Source organism: Vanessa cardui, chromosome 30, assembly GCF_905220365.1.
Source record: "Vanessa cardui chromosome 30, ilVanCard2.1, whole genome shotgun sequence".
Classification (NCBI taxonomy): Eukaryota; Metazoa; Arthropoda; class Insecta; order Lepidoptera; family Nymphalidae; genus Vanessa; species Vanessa cardui.
This window is the reverse complement of record NC_061152.1, coordinates 2,000,855-2,008,461: the sequence shown is the minus strand read 5'-3', so window position 1 is coordinate 2,008,461 and position 7,607 is coordinate 2,000,855.

Sequence of the window (7,607 nt, the reverse complement as noted above, 5' to 3'; positions counted from 1 at the left end):
CGGTCAAGATTTATACAGTAACTAGTTTTAGTTCATATTTGTATATATTTAAGCATTTAATGTTATGAATTCTTATGTTAATAAATCTTCTTGTTCTTAATCATATATCAACTGTCAATATTGACATTTGTCAAAATAATGGAATTTTGAAATTTCGCAATAGTAAAGTAACGGCTTGGTAAATTTCCCACTGCTGGGCTAAGGCATCCTCTTCCATTAAGGAGAGGGTTTGGAACATATTCCACTACGCTGTTCCAATGCGGGTTGGTGGAATGCCGTGTGGCTGAATTTCGATGAAGGTTTCTTCACGATGTTTTCGTGAGAATGACGAGATGAATTATAAAAACAAATAAGCGCGTATATATATAGTGATGCCTGCCTTGGTTTGAACCTAAAATCATCGGTAAGATGCACGCGTTCTAACCACTGGGCCATCTTAGCTCCAATATTCAAGTTCTTCAGCATCGCAATAGTAAAATTTAATGTTATTTTAGTTAAAATTAACTAAAGTTTAAATGAAATCGAATATAGTACATAGTGTGAAACGAAGTCGCTTAAATTGTCTTCCTTTTCCTGTGTATGCTTAGGTCTTTATATGCAATAGAATTTGATGCGTTTTTTTCTTTAAATTGCGAATGCTCCATCAATCTTAGTACCTGTAAACTGGCTCACTCACCCATCAAACCGGAACACGACAATACTAAGTGTTGCTTGTAAAAAGCTCTTCCACCAAATTAATGAAGCTTTTAGAAATTTCTCAGTATCATTATAAATTCTAAGCTAAAATGGGTTTTTACATAAATAGTTTGGAAACTCCATTTTACTCTTGATTGATATAAATAAATAAATAGTCAATTTTAGACAACATCACATACATTATTCTGATCCCAATGTAAGCAGCTAACGCACTTGTGTTGTGGAAGATCAGAAGTAACGACGACACAAACCAGACCCGAGACGACACAGACAACTAATGACAATCTACATCGACCCGGGACCTCGGAGTGGCGTACCCGTGAAAACCGGTGTACTCGACCACGGAGCTCGTCAAAAGAAAATATTGAAAGACCTCGGTCATTTTATGTATTTTAGTTTTTTCCACAGTATTAATATTTTATGGCATTTTTACTGTGGGGTAATTCTGATATACTATTGCATTTTTCTATTGCAGACAGTGGCCTAGCTATCGTAGGGCAGGGTGCAGTGCTCCAGGGCCCTGAAGTTCAGGGGCCCTCTAAACTAAACCTTCTGAAGTTAGAAAATCACCCCGAGCACAAGATTTCTTATTTGGTATCTATAATATTAAAAAGTAATTATTAGTTAGAGGGATGGAAAAGAGGGGATGAGGGCCCGATTATATTTCTATGCACCGGAGCCCTTCCTCACCTAGCTACGTCACTGATTGCAGAAGAGGGTTATTCGTGCTAAATATAACCTGGATCCAAAAGATTCGTTAATATTTAAATTTTTCTATAGGTGATTAAAAAAATAGTTAATTTATGGGCTTATTTGCGAGTTACCAAAATCAAACTAAATAGAGTAACTTGTAAAAAAGGCATATTATTCGATACAAGATTGTATAGATGATAAAAAAGCGTGGAGTTAATAATACCTGTTGATTCCAAGCAGGATATATTACATACATATATAATTGTATTTAACTAATATGATTGTATTTTTTAAATGTTTAAAAAGAGTAACTAGTGAGTTTCTTGCCGGTTCTTCTCGGTAGAATCTACTTTCCGAATCGGTGACAGCTTCACTTAATTGTAAAATGACGATTCAAAAGTGCTTTTAAAAGCCCACTTGAATAAAGTTTATTTTGATTTTTGATTGAGTTTCTTGCCGGTTTTTGCGGTAGAATCTGCATTCCGAACCGGTGGTAGCTTAACTTGAAATAGTTGTTAAATGACAATTCAACAGTGCTTGTAAAAGTCTACTTGAATAAATTGGCCACATCTGTCGTAGGACCGATGGTCGCTGGAGCTGACGAGTCCAAGAGTGGAGACCGCGTCTCGGTAAGCGTAGTGCAGGACCTCCGATCCGCTGGTCCAACGACATTCGCAGGATCGCTGGTGGAGGCTGGATGACCAGCAGACGCAGAGGACCGAGCAGCGTGGCACGCTCTTGAGGAGGCCTATGTTCAACAGTGGACAGCAAAAGGCTGATGACGATTTAATTTGATGTAAAAAAATATGTTTATTTCTCACGTGTTTGTAGGTTACATCTTCGAAACGTCAATGCATCTTTCCGGATAGGTACTATTTTCTACAATAACATTCCACAGTTATTTCTAACTTGGTCCATTAAAACTTTGAAATCTCATGTAAATATACAAGCTGAGATGGCCCAGTGGTTAGAACGCGTGGGTCTTAACCGATGAGTTCGGGTTCAATTCCAGGCAAGCACCACTATATATATGTGCTTAATTTGTGTTTTTCATCTCGTGCTCGGCGGTGAAGAAAAACGTTGTGAGGAAACCTGCATGTGTCTAATTTCATTGAAATTCAGCCACATGTGCATTCCACCAATCCGTATTGGAACAGCGTGGTGGAATATGTTTCAAACCCTCTCCTCAATGGAAGAGGAGGCCTTAGCCCAGCAGTGGGAATTTTACAGGCTGCTTAGTTTAGAGAAAAATACATCGATATATAATACATTACACTTAATTCAAGGTTATATTACAAAAGGGTGACTAGTATTTCTAGATTTCCAGGCATAATCTGTTGATAAACGTTAGAAAATAAATACTGATTACCTTGCTGGTTCTTCGCGGTAGAATCTGCATTCGGAAAAGTGGCGGATTTACCAATAGGCTAAGTAGGCTGGAGCCTAGGGCGGCAGATTTAGAGGGGCGACAAATTTAGCCCAAATCTATTATTATCTTACAGAAATTAAAAAAAAAAACTTATACTTATATGTATACACATTACGTCCGTAATCCGTACACTCGTCACAACAAAGCGGGTTGGAAAAATAATCTAGTAACTGACAGAAATATCATCTAGTTCATAATCATACTAATAACGGGAAAAATCTGATGTAATGAGGACGATAGAACACAAATCATAAATGTTGCAAAAAAAAGTAGGGGCGACAAAAATTTAATAGCCTACCGTAACAGGTGGTAGCTTCACTTAATTGTAAAATGATAATTGAAAAAGTGCTTGTAAAAGCCCACTTGAATAAAGTTTATTTTGATAACTTAACTAATCACGTGAATTATCCTTTCATCAATCATATTGCTCTCTGTTCATTAAAAAAATAAATGAATTTATTTGTACAGCCCAGTTGTAATTAGTGTATTGTTAATGTTACTCCTAAAATAAATTAATTAAATGAAATGTTTTAATCTAGAGAAATATAAAAATTAATGTTTAGATGGTTAATGCTTTAATATTTATTTTCTAATTATTAATTAGTAATATTTCTTGATTATTTAATAGTTTAGTCGAATTGTTATATGTATTTGTTTTTACTTAAAAATATTTTATAAAACATGTGTATTGTAATGCTATAAGTGCAAGCCGAGACTACCTGTAATTAGTAGAACATTTTCCTTGATTCAAGTTCTTATATTGTATGTATTCAATGTGTTATTGTATCTACTGTTGGTTGTCCTAAGTAAATAAATAAATAAATATAAGTTATAACGACTTAGTCTTAAAAACACGAGTAAAACCGCAGTACGTAATTAGTTGATAAATATTCGAAGCAATAAATAAACTCGTTTCAATAGTCTCACGGCGGAGCAATGCGAAACCGTGCCAAGTATTGGCATTCCTTTGACAAATTAAGGCCAAGATGCACTGTCACGGTGCCAATTAATTGATTATTTTTAAATCAATCTGATCAGTGAATGTGATGTGTACAATACGACACAATATAGACGTAGCATCGGCAAAATTCGTAAAACCGATCACATCCGAATTGAGTACGCTATCCCAACAACAGCCTGTAAATACCCACTGCTGGGCTATAGGCCTCCTCTCCGTATGAGGAGAAGGTTTGGAACATATTCCACCACGCTGTTCCAATGCGGGTTGGTGGAATACACATGTGGCAGAATTTATATGAAATTTGTCACATGCAGGTTTCCTCACGATGTTTTCCTTCACCGCTGAGCAAGAGATGAATTATAAAGACAAATTAAGCACATGAATCAGCGGTGCCTGCTTGTGTTTGAATCCGCAATCATCGGTTAAGATGCACGCGTTCTTACCACTGGGCCATCTCGACTCTTCTGTCACGCTATCCCAAATTATCAATATTTATTTCTCACGTGAATATGATCTTTACACAAACGTAATAACTTGTAATATCATACGACCTAATATATTCGTCAATTTGCGTCGCTTTACACGCACTCACTGTCTCGGGTCGAACTAACACGATCTATAGCGATGTATAGCCTCGAATGGCGTTATAGGGAGCTGTTTCTGTTGGTTGTGAATCGGCAGTAATCTGTTTTATTGAATTTGCCGATGCTACATCTAAGTTGTGTCGTACTGTACGCGTCTTTATATAGATCAGGTTCAGGGTTTCGCTTCTTATTCACCTCCTCGTGATTTATCTTAAACTAGCGACATGCTCCGTCTTCGCACGGATGCAATACTGATACTAAATATACTACAGATTTTTTATATTTATGATACCACTTTAGAAACTTCTAAAATTATCAGCGTTTCTTTACTATATTATCCATGTATTATATACAAAACCTTCCTCTCGAAACACTCTATCTATTAAATAAAACCGCATCAAAATCCACTGCGTCGTTTTTAAGATTTAAGCATACATTGATATAGGGGGCAGAGAAAGCGACTTTGTTTTATACTAATGTAAGGATAATAATGATTATAAATATGTAAGTATACTCTGTGTGTCTGTTGCTCTTTTACGACCAAACCGCTGAACCAAATTTGATGAAATTTGGTATGAAGCAAACTTGAACATAGGCTACTTTTTTGCCTAACAGCCAACATTTTTGCCTAACGCGAACGAAACCGCAGCAGGCTATAAATACTATAAAGTTGCGAGTTCACGCTTAACCCAAAACACCAGGTACCAGGAAAACATGACCGAATGGGAGGTCGTTAACCGTTGTTTTGTAAAATGTTTAAAATTTCTTTAATTACGCCTTCATTTACTGTTGTCCTAGTACATATAATCCTTTGCTTACTTTTATACTTAACTAGTGACCCGCCCTGTCTTCGCACGGTTGCAAAGTATCAAGTTGAGCACTCTATCTATTAAAAAAAACCGCATCAAAATCCATTGTGTAATTTAAACATCTGAGCATACATAGCGGTAAGCGATTTTTACAGTCAGAGTAAGAAAAGCCTTATAGAAATAGTTTCACCCTGTAAATTTCCCCTTGTGTAAGGCCCTCCAAATAAGCTGACAACGCCCCCATAAGTCCTCCGGTATTGCTGTCCACACTTCCACCAGTAATCACTTACCATCAGAGTCGAGACCGTTTGCCTTCCATCACTTAAACACTAATAGCTTTTTAATGGGGGACCGCTTGGCATCTTTGCTTGTAGTAAATCCTCAATTATCACATCAACACTTAGTAATAACGGTTTGTCAATCGTTAAATAAAATCAATAAAGCATCACGCCAACTTCCTAACCGTTCGCCCGTAATATATCATTTGACTGGGTTCTGTATGTATTTCTAACTAGTTTAACTTGCGGTAATATTGTCTTATATTTTCGCGATTATTACACATTTAAATAAAACTAGTTATAAAGGATTTGAATCGCGTATATTAATTATTTTTAACATCCCGACGTTTCGAGCACTTTACAGCGTTCGTCTACTGTATTTAAGTAGCCAATATATTATATTATGATGTATTTATTTAATACTATGTAATATATATACTAATAAGTTTTTAAATTCATGAGTTATAACTGGCCATAGTCACATAATGACTTTAATTATGTAACTATGGCAACGAAAAAATAACAAAGAGAAGACTGGACATTCTTTGGTGGAATATATTTTTATGTTGAATTGTGAATAATAAAACTGTGATAACAAAAATAATCGAATTTACTTGGAGATAATCTTAGATCCTTTTATCACCACGAACGCTGTAATTAATATACGCGATTCAAATCCGTTATAACTAGTTTTATTTAACTTGCGGTTTTACACACGGTATTTGTAAAATACAATTAACTATATTATATTTTACACGTTTGTTGATATGTAACAGTGGTTAGAACGTATGCACGTTAATTGTTGGCTACGTGTTCGAATCCCAGCGAGGAAGAATTTCATAAGCTTTTATTTTGCGTTTATACATGTACAATAGATTATACAGATGATAAAAAAGCGTGGAGTTGATACCTGTTGACTTCCAGGCAGGATACATTACATACATATATAATTGTATTTAACTAACATGACTGTATTTTTAAATGTTGAAAATGAGTAACTACTGAGTTTCTTGCCGATTCTTCACGTTACAATCTACATTCGGAACCGGTGGTAGTTTCATTTAAAATAGTTGCTAAATGACGATTCAAATGTCCAAAAGCCTACTTGAATAAAGTATGTTTTGATTTTGATTTTGATAATTTATCATGAAAATATCGTAAGGTAACCAACCTGTCTATAAAAATCTTCCTAATATCCAGCAATCCATTGGAACAGCGTGATGTAATCTCATCAATAAGCAGATAAGGTTTTTATACAGCAGATTTAACTGGCTCTTTCATTAAACCTATACATATAATAAAATTGGAGTGTCTGTTTGTAATATTAAAATAGCCCTTTTTTAACCCCCGACGCAAAAAGAGGGGTGTTATAAGTTTGACGTGTCTGTCTGTCTGTCTGTCTGTCTGTCTGTCTGTGTGTCTCGAACGAATGAACCGATTTCAATTTAGTTTTTTTTGTATTATAGGTGTTTTACGGGCGAGTGTTCTTAGACATGTTTGATGAAAATCGGTTTAGCCGTTTAAAAGTTATGGGGTGTTTAAGTGGGGAAGAAAAACCGAATGTCTGCAAATATGCTCAAGTGGGGTATCAAATGAAAGGTTATGACTTGTACATCACAAAAAACATTAGTAATTAAATTAAAAATTTCAGAAACCCCCGCCACAAAAAACATAAGTTACCTTTAAAAAGTAAAAAATAATAAAAGAAAATTAATCCTAAAGTACCTATATGTATAAGTATGTATTAATATTAAAAAAAAAATTCGCGTTGGGAGACCTAGCGCTATTGTACAAAATAATAATAAGTGTTAGATAAAAGATGAGATAGGTAAGCATGTGACACTAATTAATTAGGAGCGGTCTCCCAACGCGAAGTTTTTTTGTTAATATTAATACATACTTATTCATATAGGTACTTTAGGATTAATTTTCTTTTATTATTTTTTACTTTTTAAAGGTAACTTATGTTTTTTGTGGCGGGGGTTTCTGAAATTTTTAATTTAATTTTTTATTACTCAATGCATGTCTATGTATACACGGTACATATACCAAAATAACATTTCTACAATATTTGTCTTTCTGTCTGTTTGTTCCAGCTAATCTCTGGAAAGGATGGACCGATTGTGACGGGACTTTCACTGGCAGATAACTGATATA